The sequence below is a fragment of the Erithacus rubecula genome (assembly GCF_903797595.1).
Source record: "Erithacus rubecula genome assembly, chromosome: 3".
NCBI classification, from domain to species: domain Eukaryota; kingdom Metazoa; phylum Chordata; class Aves; order Passeriformes; family Muscicapidae; genus Erithacus; species Erithacus rubecula.
In genome coordinates, this window is record NC_136689.1 from 73,152,667 (window position 1) to 73,165,496 (window position 12,830).

At 34.4% G+C, this 12,830-nt stretch overlaps 1 protein-coding gene across 1 annotated transcript in view; it reads left to right on the top strand.

Annotated features, from left to right (window-relative positions):
* The window catches only part of CDH12 (cadherin 12), a 526,003-nt gene that overhangs the window by 282,042 nt on the left and 231,131 nt on the right, over positions 1-12,830 (top strand). The gene's annotated exons all lie outside the window — the stretch shown is intronic.

A 12,830-nucleotide genomic window follows, 5' to 3' on the forward strand; every position in this document is an offset into this window, starting at 1 on the left:
TAAAATGTTACTCTGATGCATTCCATGAGTTGGGGGAAGGCAAAGAGTGCACATTATGTGAAATTTAAATCTATTTGAATTTCTACAAATCTCTGAACTTTGCTGTGTTCTTATGGATGGATCCATGTCTTCTGAGATGCTGCTGAATTGAATGAAGTTTTATTCTCCTTCTAAACAGATACACAATATAACATACCATATTCTGTAAACCTCGTGTGCACTTCTGGAAATTGTGTTCACTTTTTTTTTTTTTTTTTTTTTTTTTGATAGCCACACTTCATATTCTGTATCTATGCTTTTGATTCTCTTCCATGAGTAAGCTCTCACACGGGCAGGTGGAAGGATTTTGTAAAAGATAAATAAGGTATTTATACCTGTGACCATGTTGAAAGACCAGGGAGGGATCCAGATACTTGCACAGGTTATATTGACTAATTTATTCTGTTATCAGAAGTGAATCTAAAAAAAAAAAAATCTACGTTACACTATTTGCATGTCATGATTTGTTCTTCTCTCTCTTTGTTATTCAAACTCAGTCTGTTTGTAAATATACTATTATTTGTTTTTGTTTTTGTTTTTCGGGGGGGGAGGGGGGGGATGAAGTAGTCTTCATTTGATTTTTGTTCACAGCAAATATCCAGGGCTGCATCCCTTTAACTCAGTATTTAAAGGTGAGATTACTTAAGAGTTGGTTGATTAATCCTTACTGCTCATTCTTCAGACTTTTTTTATTCGAACTCTCATCATTATTTGAATAGACTGACCATGTACTTTATCCTCCAGACTTTGGAAGTTCTTTTAGAATAAAAGCCTATAAGAGCAAAATGAACTACTGTATTTATTTAGGGGTTTGTTTTTATCCTTTTCTTTTCCATAGCTCTGCTAGCCTTATATGCCTTCTTATTGAATCCTTTTAAGAAGGCCTGAAATATCAAAGGTAATCCTGCATCTTGTGTTTTGTCAAATCCAATTGATCACTGTGCTAATACTTTCATCTCTCCTCCTTGTAAGGCTTTCCTTATACTCTTGCAGGTTTGTTTCACAGACATTATGGGTAACATTTGAAATGGTTACTTTGAAGCTTTTAAAAATTTGTAACCAGAGTAGAAATAAGATTGTACTTCATTGGTGAGGTTAGCATGATCCCATAATTTTCCTAATATGAATACTAAGGTTGACTGGCATTGCAGTTAAAATGAAATAATACACTTTTTTTATTGGATAAGTTTTGTTTTCAGTGTGACACTCAGACTTTTAGTGGATCCCAAAGGGGAAGTTTTACATGCATGAAAAATTGTAAGGCTTCACTGTTTATGGTTTAGGAGCTTGCTTTACATTTTCTCATTCTGGATGATTTTAGGAGCATTCAATTCCAGAATACAATTCTGCCCTTCGAGGGAAATTTTGGTCACCATAAACACTCTGGTTAGTGGCCTAAAAATCATTACTTACTACTGTTTTATGATGCTTTTAGGTCTATTTTTATTTGAGAGATTACTTTCAAGCTATTAAAATACCTGGAGATTTATTAGGATTTTTGGAGACAAATATTTTATTTTTGATTGAAAAGTTTATCATACACAAATGCTTTTGCCTCATTGAATCTATTACAAAAAAAAAAAAAAAACAAAAAAAACAAAACAAAAAAAAAAACTGATGTAAATATGTAATTCAGTCCTTATTTGAATCATAGGTCTGGTAAGTCTCTGAGATAGAATAGAAATGTCTTTCTTCTATCTATAGTACTGCATATGCAAATTATGAGTAAAATTCAGTCTTCACATTTATTTCAATAGAGAGTTTTGCCAAGAGCAGAAGGATAAGCTATATCCATGACAAGAAATCTACATGACATGTTCCTTGCTTAGTTTCTAAATTTGATTTTTACCTTTCCTTCCAGAACAGAAAGGGTTGGTCTGAGCAGGTTCCTGTCACAGGAAGCATCAGCATTACCAGACTCTACCTCAGCTCCAGACTTTTCATGTCTGGCTTTTAGGCAGGCACAGTAAGAGTGAATTTTAAATGCATTAGGGACAGGCTTTGGTTAGGAATCTTTCTGTGAATAGGATATGTGTCTGTGTAGATTGAAAAGTTTCTTCTTTCATTTAACCTTTTTCCATATCTGCTCCATTTAAGACATTATAATTCAAGAAATACCTATCTATTTATATATAGACTTTTTTTTTTTTTTTTTGCAGTTGTACTATATATATATATATATATATATATATATATATATATATATATATATGGGGGTTTTTGCAGTACTATTATTTTGTGTTGTGTGTAACAGTTGATTCTCTGGAGCTATAAAATTCAAAATGATGTTTCAGGAAAATTTATAACATTGACCATTGAAATTTAGCTAGAATCAATTAGAATGAAGCTGCAATTATGCAATGGAGGGCAGCATATTATTAAAGTTCACATTTTGTATAATATTCCTATTATTTCTTCTACACAAAAAATGTTTCTGTTTGATTGAGGGCTTTGGGTTTGTTTTGTTTTTTGGTTTTGCTTTTTTTTTTTTTTTTTTGTTTTTTGTTTTTGTTTTTTTTTTGGGGTGTTTTTGTTTTTTTTTATTCTATGCCTTGATAAATATTTTAAACTAAGTTATCAGTAGGGAGGGGAATATCATCAAAGAAAAAGATCTCAGAAAGCTTAGTGAACTAATTTGCCTGGCATTATGTGGATGTTGTGGTTTGGAAATGAAGCTGTTGCTTTGAAACTACTACTCTATACATATATCCCTAGAGGCATACAAAGGGGAGAGTTTTTTCTATAAACTCTTAGAGGGATGCTCTCATGAATTTCCTGAGAATAATCAACAGGCTGCTGATGGTGTTTCCCACAGAAGATTGGCTATTTTGGTAGTCAGTGAACCTGAACAGGGGGTCAGCTGTTCAAAGTACAGCCTGAGTCCAAAGCAGCAGTTAGAGATGTTACTTTAAGAAAGCAGGCAGGAAAATGCTTTGGGTATGGAATCCAAAGGGTGATAGCAGTCACTCTTATTAGTATATATTTTTTTTTCTTTTTCAGGAATCTTTTCTGTTAGTAGGAAGATTCTTGTCTAGAGTTAAATTAATCTTCTTGAAATAATTGTATTTTTTTAATATTCTTATGACAAGCAGGTTACTGTTCATAAGATATCAAAATCAATGAACAACATAATACAAAACTATTTCTATATATCACATAGGCTCAACCATATAAAATTTAAAATTTTATTTACCTTAAAAGTTATATTTAATTGTTTTGTGAAATATTCATTAAGGTAAAAACCACAAGCCAGATACAGAAAAATAGCTCACCTAAGCTATCAAGGAAACTAGTAGGAGGTCCAGGAATAGGACTGAATTTTTTAGCATCTCACTGTAGAAGTCTAGCTCTAAAAATTAAATAATTCAATGTCACAGGGAGGGTTTTTTTTTTTTTTTTTTTTTTTTTTTTTTTTTTTTAATCACTATTTTCAGAAAAAGAAAAATCTATTGGAAGGAATTTGTCACTGAAGATTTTGAACATGTATACTGCTTTTCATTTAGAAAAATCTAAATTAAGTGTTGCATTCTGAGCAGTTAATTTAAGTGAGCTTATTTAATTCTATTCTCTCTCTTTATGTGAGATGTATAAATGTATGTGTGTATGTATGCTCCTGATTGCTTGATCTTAGTTGCATTTAAAGAAGGAAGGACATTAGAAGTTTTGTTAAATTTAAGGTGTGGAAAAAAAATAGTACCGGGGTACACTCAAACCAAAGTGAAGTTTTTTCATATCAAGAAACTTCAGAAAACTGTAGTTTGTTGCATACTGAAATTTTGTTTCATGTTCCAGAAAATGGAACTTTCTTTCTCTGTCTTTTCTATTGAAAGATAATGTTTCCTCTGCACAGAAATTATGAGGCTTTCATAATTCTAATTCTGGTATGTCTATTACTTTAGAAGGTAAAAAGGCTTTTGTGAAATGAATCAATATTTATACCACCTGAAAGTCCCAAGAATTTTTAGAGTGAGGTGAAAGTGTGTGCTAAAAATATGTTCTTCATGAAATACAAGTCCCTTGAATTGTTTGGCTCTGAAAGGTTTTCAACATAGATTATGCAAAATATTATTTTACCAGAAATTTTCCAGCTTTAATGTAATACTTAGTTAAGCATTTACTGATGTCATGGACTGGGCTGCAATCAACAAACTCGAAGCTATGCTTTTTTATAGGAACAGATGATCCCAAATAATGCAAATAGCATTGGAATATTTGTTGGTGCAAACCCAGAAGTTAATCAAAAGTTCTCTGATGGCTACTATTTCAGTGATGCATCTGGCTTTTTCCTATCATGGAGTAGTTAGCAAATAGTGAATACATCTTAGCTTCTGACATTTCATTGTATTCTTAACTTGCTTTGGGTCACATCCAGAATCAATTGCTAACAATGACAATTCTCTGACCTATGTTAAGGAGAGTTGTATATGGTTCTTAATGATCTAAAAAATGTTTTATCTTTTTCCATAACAGTGTCTACCACACTGAAACACTAAACAGCTTCAGTGTTTTCTGCTTTTCTTTGTTTCATTGTGAGATGTGGCATTTCTATTGACTAATGGGGTGGAAATCACTAATAATAGCAATTTATAAGTAAATAACATTCTTTGAAGATGTCAAAACAAACAGCAACAAAAAAACAGAGAGGAAATTGATTTTTTGAATAATTTCCCCCTAAATTACTAACAGACACATGACTTACCATATATAAAATAGATTTTTGGTTAATCAGGAAGGAAAAAAATAAAACCAACCAAAAAATTCTCATCTCATACCACTGTGGAAATTAAATATTCTGGGAACTGAAATCTCAATGGTATCTTTACACTTGTCTATATGGAAAACAAATGTAGGACTTGGCAGACCTAAGCCATTGTATTTTGAGGATGTCTACATCCAGAAAGTCAAAACTGGAGATCATTAATGTAAAAAGTACATGAAAAGAGCTCTTCAGCAGTTCAAGAATAAATGCATGACATATGATATGAATGATACAAGCCACTTGTTTCTCCTTTGTAATTTAAAAGTCAGTGTTCTATTGTCTGGGAGATTTCTTATATTAAACACTCTGCAAATTGCTACTTACTACAAGGATTAGATTTTTAATCAGGAAGGCTTGCATCCTTGTATAGTGATGGTGGCTTATATATTCAGCATTGTTAAGAATTAAAATATTTTTAATTTTTCTCTCTGTGTTCATGAGTAACACTAAGGCTTTAGATATGTGCCTGGCTGATAGGCCTGAATGGCAGAGGGTTTTTTACATTTTTTTTTCTACGTTAATGCAACATGGACAATGCATTCTCCATGACAGTTTGCTTTTTCCGAACTTGAAGTCTTAGTCAAACATCAACAGGACAAGTCTTCCTCCCAAATCTTGGTCACTTTGGCTGTGTCTGCATGAGGAAGTGAAACACACCAGGGTCATTATGATGTTGGTGGTGAAACACAGGCACAGTTTTTCCAGGGAGGTGGTAGATGCTCCATGCCTGGATACATTCAAGATCAGTAGAACAGTGCTGTTAACAACCTGATCTAGTTGAAGATTTCCCTGCCCATCGCAGGAAGTTGGATTAGATGACCTTTAAAGGTTTCTTCCAACTCAATCCATTCCATAATTCTATGATTCTCTGGCATTGAGGCCAAAAAGCAGAGAAGATCAATTTAAGTAAACTCAGCTAAATTTCCAAAATAAGATGCTTTTATATATACTTCCTGCTGTTCTTTTCTACTTCCTAGCACATTCCCACAGGAGTAACTTGCAAGAAAGCACGGAGGCTGGAAGTGCACTGGACACTGTTCTAATTTGCAGTATGAGTGAATAAGCCCAGTGCCCAGGAACAGCCACAGACACTGGATTTTTTAATAGCATAGGCAAATCTTTTGTGGTAGCAGAAAGGTTAATATTAAATGCTTATTACATTTTTATAATTACAGGATTCCATTTAACATACAGATTGGAAAACAATGTCAGGACATTGCCCTATCTGGATCATCAGCGTATTCCAGTGGGATATAGGAAACTTTGAATGCTTTCTTATGGAAAGCTGAGCCATAGTACCTTTCTAGCTCAGAGATGCAAATGGATCTCTTGACAAAAGAATGAAATCTAGCTCTGAACTCGTTGTGTGAGGTGCTGTAAGTGATTACTGTAGTTACTGCAGAACTACAGATTCCTCTCCTGTCTGTGCTGTGAATTTCTCTTAAGAAAGTCAAAAAAGTGAAAGAAAGCCTTGATGCTATACAATAGATTATTGAGTGTTGTTGCAAATATAAACTGTATAGAGTCAAATATTTTTGTATTATATATAGTGTTTGTATGATACACACATTTCTGCACAATTTTCTGGGGTTTTGATTTGTACGCAATTTTTTGAAAGATAAAATAACAAAACAACACAGTAAAATTGCTAGAGACTTGGTAGAGACATCCTGTTTCCTTTAAGAAATAATGCTTTTGGAGTACACTGAATATGTATTCAAGCATCTTGTCCTTGTTTTTAGTTTTGCTGCTGCCTCAAGACCTAAACCAGCCCTATGGTTGAGTGCTTTATGCTTTCCACTTTCACAGTGCTACTGAAAAATGTCATGTTGTCATCTCTTGCTGCTGCAGAGTCACAAATCTGAATTATGTAATTCAGGTATTGTTCCTGGGCCACAAATGGAAGAATCTTCATATTTATTCTTATTCATCTAGCTCCTTGTGTTCTAACCTGCAGTATTTTAGTCCTGCAGTAAATGCCTGCTTTAAGATATCTCTGCTCTCTGGATATATGAACAACAAACTCTTTGCTTATATAATATTAAGAATAGCAGTATTTTTAAATGCAGAGTTTCTTTGTGCTTTTTTGCAATCAACCTTGCAGTAGTATTTCTGGTAATTGCTGTATCCCATTATTGGAACTCACTGTATTGGTATAAAATGCCCTTGTCAAATCTCAATCTTTATAGAACCACAACCTGAGATCCTTCATTCTGTCAAAAATCAACAATAAATGTGGTCTTACCAGTGGAACACTGGGAATTGGAAACTAAGTTATCAGTATTGAAGATGTAAATACAGAGGTGATATTACACATTTGTTGCTTCACACATCGCACAGTGACAGATGGGAAGATTAGAGGTAGTTTTAGTGGGAGGTGTTTTCTCTATTTTTAATTTACACATAGTATGTGGATTAATTTATTTATTACAGTGAGAAGAAAAGTAAATTGCAACTGGAAATGCACCTATGATTAAATTCCTTGAATTGAATTGGGGTGGGTTGTGTTAGCACAATGTGCCATTAACATTACAATCACTGTTGTGAGAATGAATTCATATTGCTCCATACTCTGCTGTCATTATAACCTTTTTATTTCCACATAGCCATACTGAATTGTTGGGGTGAGCAATAACAAACCACGTTAGTGCCAATTCCATCTCTCTTTAATTCCACTGACTTCATTTGTCCAGTGCCTCATGCTTCCAGTGAAGGGCATAGAAAGATAAAATAACATAGGTATGAGGTGAAAATCTGAACTTATTTAAGAGAAGGGGAATTCAGTCATGGCTGTCTTTGCAGTTGAAATTGTTTCTGTTATTCCAGGGCAGTGCTGATATGAAGGGAAAAATCCTAAATTGAAAACCAATTGATCTAAATTGAAAATAAGCTGAAAACCATTTTGATTTTACATTATCTGTACTTAGGAATTAATGAGTCAAACAAACTTAGTAATTTTTTTTTTTTTAATAAACTCTAAAAGAACCCCAACCCCCAAACTTAGTTTATTTTGAATTCATTTTCCTAAATTATCACTGGAGTTAAAATACATTAAGGAGCAAAGCATCAAATATATTTATAAATAATGAATAATATTAAGATGGGACTATTTAAGATTCAGGTACACTTTTAATTTGTAAACTTAAATCTCTAGGATGATAACATGTACCTTATAAAACAATATAAAAATAACATTATGTTGATATTAGAAAAGGTAATAGCTGACATAGTGACAAACCAGGCATTCATTTTCTGAGGCTGGTTTTTTTTTGCATAACCAGCATGGGTAATTTGCTCAGAAAATAAGATATTGACAAGATGCTTTTAAAACAGCTCTCCCCTTGTCTTTGCTAGCTTGTCTTGTCCATCTTTTTCCACTCTTGAGTAATGAAGAAATATGCCATGTTCCTCAGATTTTCCATACAGAGAGTCTTCATTATTTCTTTGCTGTATGTTTCTTTAAATATTCAGCAGGAGTTATTTGTCTTTAAATTAAAAAAAACCAAACAAACAAAAACAAAAAAACAGCCAAACCAATCAAACAAAAACCTATCAAAATTGCTATATTTCTTTCCCTATTTATATATTGTGTATTGGCAACAGTAAATAATGATGTTATAGACTATATTTTCTTTTTCTACCTGTATGAATTAAGGTCTACAGTCTATACCGAGAAGTGTTAGCAGTTCAAATTACCATTCTATATTTTAAATCAATTTGTAGCTGCTCATAAAGTGTGTGTAACAAATAATTTTTATTTAGGTAGATATTCGGTAGTTATCAGACAGTCTAAAAGTTAAATGTATTAAATGATAATTTATAGAAATTACATTGTGTAGTGAGTTGGGAAAAAGGTGCTTACAGTGTGATTTAAAAAATGGACAGAGAATGCTCATATTGTTTAGAGGACCAGCTATCACGCATCCACATCTGATTGATGTGAACTTTTACCTGTGAAATTGTGATAGCTGTATTTGCAGCTCTTCTCTCATTTATGAAATGAACCGATTTGTCCTATAATGGTATTACAGGATAAGCCTCTTTGTGTTAAGTAATACATCAACTCACCCATGCTTGTGCCTGTTCTCTTCCCACTGATGAGTCCCACCTTTCAGTTGACCTCACCCAGAGTAGGACTTCATTCCTGTTTAGAGGCAAAAATAGTAGGGACTGAATGACTGATTTCTTAACGTTGAAAATGTACCCTGTGAGTGTATGAAAAAACGTTTTATTGATGAGTAAGTGGCCTGTTTTCCACCCAGATCAGTGAGAGGGGTTGTGGCCAAAGCATTATGCCATTCAATAGCACCTCATGTCATTATCTGGGGTGGGGGACAAAGGGACTCTCTCTTCCCAGGTTGTGCTTTTCTGATGGAACCACTGTGGCAGAGAGAGCAGTGCTGTAATGATGGTTCTGACTGGAGGGAGTTTGGATGGCATGGCTGCAGTCAGGTTGAGCTCTGTGTTTTCTCTTTTGTACACTTCTGTTGTTAGTGCTGTTGCTGTTCCTTTTCTTAAGTCATTGCTTTTTCCAGCAACTTGTTCTTACCTCAGACTGTGATGTTCCCCTTTGGAGTCTGCCGTCCTCCTGTGCAGCCACCCAGGGGTGGAAGAGGGGAGGAGGGGAAGCAAGTAAGCAGCATGTGGAGTTTTGTGGGGAGGGCAGCACTAAATAGGGAGTGCTATTCCTACACCACAAGAGTAAGGTAACATATCTCAGTGACAGGAAATTTATGCAGTTTTATTCCTCATCTTCTACTCTTTCCCCCAGTCTGAATCATGCATGAAAAATGTTTACATAATCTGTACAAAACTATAAGCATCTGGATTAGACTGCTCTGATAAAAACAAAGACAAGTTGTAAAAGCTTGATAAAGAAAGACAAAGCACTCACCAAAATATGTCTTTTCAAAAAAATAAGTTTTTTTTCCTCTATGTCCACCAAAGTAAGCTTGTGGTAAGAAATGATGGGATTCTACTCAGCTAATATTAACTGGCTAAAGTTTTGCCATCTGATCTTAGCAAACTACTTATGATACTTTCATAATTGAAGGGGAAAGACTTAAATGACAAACAAGAGGATAAATCTCATTTTGAAAAAGATGTCTGCGTTCAGATGGAAGAAAACTTACTGACATTCTATTCTGATAATGGGCTATCAGGTAGCCAAAATTAGAGTGCAAACCCAATTAAAAAGACCACTCATGAGAACTTTGAGTAGCAATGATATTGCAAGGCATACAGGTATGTTACAGTATTCTTTAAAATGTGACTTTCAGTTGTGAAAATATTAAAATTCTAAGAACTTTAGCTTTACTTAAGACGTTTTATACCACCCTTTCTTCTTATGAATAATTCTTTCAAGGTGTACATGTGTGTCATGGTTTAACCACAGACAGCTCACTTCCCTGCCACATAGACTGGGGAGGAAATTGGATGGATAAAAGGTAGAGAACTCACAGGTGGAGATAAGGATGGCTTAACAGGGGAAGCAAAAGCTGTGCTCAGAAGCAAAGCAAAACATAGAATTAACTCACTGCTTCCCATGGGCAGGCAGGTGTTCAGCATCTCCAGGAGAGTAGGGCTCCATCACACAGAACAATTAATTGGGAAGACAAGCACCATCACTCCAAATGCCCACCCTTTCCTTCTTCCCCTACTTTACACATGGAATGAGGTCATCTAGTCTGGGACATCCCTTTGAACAGTTTGGATCACCTGTCCCAGCTGTGTGTCCTTCCAGCCTCCATGCACTCCCTCTTCCTCTCCAGTCAGGCAGTACAGAAAGCAGAAAAGGCCCTGGCTCTGTTTAAGCCCTGCCCAGCAACAGAAAAAACACCTCTGCATTATCAGCCCTGTGTTCAGCACAAATCCAAAACACAGCCCCATACCAGGCACCATGAAGAAAATGAATCCACTCCAGCTGAAAACAGAGCAATGTGTACAGTTTATATTTTACCAATGCATTATAATTTTGTTTTTAAAGTTAATTATATGTGAGTGTGAGTATATATTAGCGATGCCCTTTTTGCTTGTCTCTTACTTGACAGGTAAGGACAATCTCTTGCAGAAATGCATGCAAAGTCTGACCCTCAATCTGCTGGGTTACAAATTTCATATAAATAATCTCACTTGGTTCACTGGAACCACTTTCTGTGAGGATGCAGTGAAAAAAGTTGAAGCATGGGGTGGATTTTTTAAATTAAATGTGAAGGATACATCCTGTGTTGTTCCTTTGGTCTCTCAAACTTACTGTTTGCTGGGCAGGATGTTGTAAAGCACATATTTGGGCAGCTCGCCTGCAGTTATTCACTGTGCCCTGCTATGCTGCTACTGGTATTTCAGCTAATTAGGACAACTCAGATATGTCTCTGTGAGTTTCAACCATTCCCAGTCTGCTTGCTGTTGAGGATAAAATCACTCATGAGTTCTGGAACATGAATATTTGTGTCTGATGTTTTACAAAATGTGATACTCCTGAGCTTTGTGCTTTGGGACCTGCATGAAAAGATTGTTAATGTATATAATACCAAGTGGAAGTGAAGTGACTGGAAATATGCCTATTAGTATTGAAAATGAGCCATAGAGGGAGACAGCATTGTGCTACAAATTAAAGGGTGCAGACGTCATCACCGTTGCCATAGCTTTCCTGTGTGCTTCAAAACCAGTTTGGAAGAAAAGATGCATACAAAAAGGAAGATGATTTTCCATGTGAGCAAGTGTAAAGGACAAAATATTTAGGTGAAGATAGACATAAATAATGGGAAGGTCCCAATCTCGTGAAAAGCAGGCAGTTACTTAGGCCACTTCCAGAATTATTTTAACTATTGTGAGAGTGATCGAAATATTGGAAAAAAAAGTTGGAATATCAATGTAAACTTACTTTGAGAAATTCTCAGTTGCTGTCAACATTGCCTATGAATTTCTGCTGTGGTAAATTCATAGTCATATACAGGATTTTTTCCTGTCTTATCCTATGCATTATTTCATTATTCTTTTGTTCCATGCTTTGGAGAAATGATTTAGGGGTTTGGACAAGTGTTATGAGTGGATTTATCATTAATCTCACATGCATATTTTCCTGATTTATTAAAAAAATTATCCAAAGTTCAGACATTTTCTTTTCTTTTATTTTCAGGTGTTGGTTGTGAATTCTAGACTTTCCATGTGTTTTGTTTATTCAGAACTTTCTTTTTTTTGAAAAAGTAGCATTTTCAGAATTAATGGTCAATGATGCAGTACAGGAAATTGCTCTATCATTGCAATACACTTGTGCAAGTTCTTACTTTGTGGTTGTTCCAAGACATGTATTTTACCACTGTTTACAAGACAGTTGAATTGTTTTCTCTGACTGTATGCCTCTATTTAATTATTTTCTTAACCAAATTAAAGCATTTTCATCCTGGTATCATGCTCATGGAGATCAGGATTATTTATTATTAATACAGTGCTTTCCTCAACAAATTATTTTTTTTTATTTATAATATCATTGTAAATAAATAATTTGTGCCTTTTTATCATTAATGACATAGGACAAATATGCTTTTGGTTGATTGCAAATGTGCTGCTGTGCAAATGTCAATGAGATAGAGAGAGTTTATTTTATGCCATTTTCTATAGTTTTAATTAAGCAATAAAAGAAGACATCCAAAATAATTACATACAGTTTCCTGCTTGACAAATATAAAACTAAAGCCTGTGCAAACAAAAAGAGTGCTAAAGAAAGAAAACACTTTCCTGCTCAGCCTAGATAACCTTAGGCACTTTAAAATATTAGAATCAGCAACATTCAGAATGTATCAACAAATTTTAATTAAAGATAAGTTGATATGTAAAGCTAGTCCACTTGTAGTTCCCAACATCTAAGAACCAGTATTTGCCTTACATTGATAATCACTCATTTAACTAACAGCATTAAACTATACAGCACTGCCTGGTTTTGGACACAGATTCGGGTTAAATAAATAAATAAAAATAATTGTTTAAAAGAACTTGGTTCCTAAAACAGTAATTAGGTTTCCATCCTTGCTCA